The following is a 1,449-nucleotide window of genomic DNA, read 5'->3' as shown; positions in this document are numbered from 1 at the left end:
GACCCTTCCAGGTCTCCGTACTTCCTTGGCAACAACTAGGTGTCTTTGCGGGTCTGAAGGGCTGCGGCCCGAGCGGCCGGGGGGGGGGGGGGGGGACCAGTGCGCATGCGCGAAAGAGGGCTGGCGAGGGGGCGAGGCCGCCTGTAGGAAAGCTTGGTGAACCAGTGGGACACTTCGGGCGAGCCCCGGGGGCCTTGAGGAGGGGGAGATGTGGGATGCAAACCATGGCCCTGGGGCGAGGCGAGGCTGAAAGTTGCAGGACTCAGAGAGAAACCCGACTGGAAGGCCGGAGACCTGGGTTCTGGTCCGCGCTAGGCCTTGGACTCGCTGAGCAACCCGAGGCAAGTCGCTTTGCTCAGTTTTCCCCACCGGATAGAGAGAACCTGTGCGTCCGGAACCCCCTCACATCCCTGGCTGGCTGGCTGTGTTGTTGGATGGGGATCTCTCGAGATCTGCGCGTCGCAGCCGGCGGGCCCCTGTTCTCCTAGACCCCACAATTGACCAATAGCTTGGTCCGCGGCCCCCCCTCCCCAGAATGGCGTTGCCTGCGGCGGGGGCCTGCTGGCGTCCCCAGGCCTCTGGATGGGTCCCCGTGGCACCTCCCTCCGTGGGGGCCGTGAGGAGCCGTTCAGCGACAACCCTGATGAAAGGATCAGAGAACTGTCATTCCTATGCGCGCATTTGTATTTAAGGTATGGACCCAGTTTCTAAAGTAAATACCTATTCGGAGAGTCTAAACTCCAGCAAGCAGTCAGAAAATCAGACCCGCAATGAAGTCCCTTACCTAAAGTGGATGCATCATAAGTATTTCATTTAAAAAGGACCCATCTTTATAGGAAGGTCATTTCCCTCAGGTTCAACTTGCCAAATATTGGTGGGAGTGACTTAGAAATTTCACATAGGTGCTTGGTTGACAGTGTTGGCTCTTTCCGTTCTCTGTTATAGTTAATAAGTATCCGGACACTACTGAAGACGCCAGCGGTGCTCCCGCCAGAACAGAGGCACTAGCAGGTGTGTAAAGCTGCTCAAGCTTCTCTGCTTGCTTCATTTCATGCAGCGACAGAAGGGCCTTCCTGAGATTCCTGTTACCTTACCTGCCTCTCACTTTCCCCAGGTTGGCCTATGTATGAGTGTTTTGTCATATGTGGTCATGGAGGTCAAGGAAGAGGGAGAAAAGGAAGCAGATGCTGAGGCCCCAGAAAACATAGTAGAGTGAGCTGGTTCCTGGGGTGCCATGGGTAAGGGGCACTGCACTCCCTTCTTAATTACAGTAAGTCAGATGCCTAACCCAACAGCAGGAGGTAATCCTGCTCTTGGTTTTAGGAATAAGTGTGTCCTACCCCAGTGAAGATTACTACTGGCAGCCAGTTCTTAGGGAATCCAGATCATATTCTCACAGTGGAAAGCTGACATCATACAGATGACATCCTCCTTACTTAGTCACCCGAG

At 54.9% G+C, this 1,449-nt stretch overlaps 1 protein-coding gene across 6 annotated transcripts in view; it reads left to right on the top strand.

The window, feature by feature from the left end:
* The first annotated feature begins 107 nt into the window (after nucleotides 1-107).
* Nucleotides 108-1,449, top strand: part of ELMOD3 (ELMO domain containing 3) — a 28,421-nt gene continuing 27,079 nt past the window's right edge. For 5 of the 6 annotated variants that reach the window (XM_053664639.1, XM_053664638.1, XM_053664636.1 and 2 more), the window contains exons 1-2: nucleotides 108-692; nucleotides 946-1,011. The gene's annotated coding sequence lies outside the window, so the exon portion shown is untranslated. The other variant, XM_053664637.1, reaches the window with a different exon arrangement.

Source organism: Artibeus jamaicensis, unplaced genomic scaffold (genome assembly GCF_021234435.1).
Source record: "Artibeus jamaicensis isolate MK-2021 breed Jamaican fruit bat unplaced genomic scaffold, CSHL_Jam_final contig_384, whole genome shotgun sequence".
NCBI lineage: Eukaryota > Metazoa > Chordata > Mammalia > Chiroptera > Phyllostomidae > Artibeus > Artibeus jamaicensis.
This window is presented reverse-complemented; position numbering and strand designations above follow the sequence as displayed.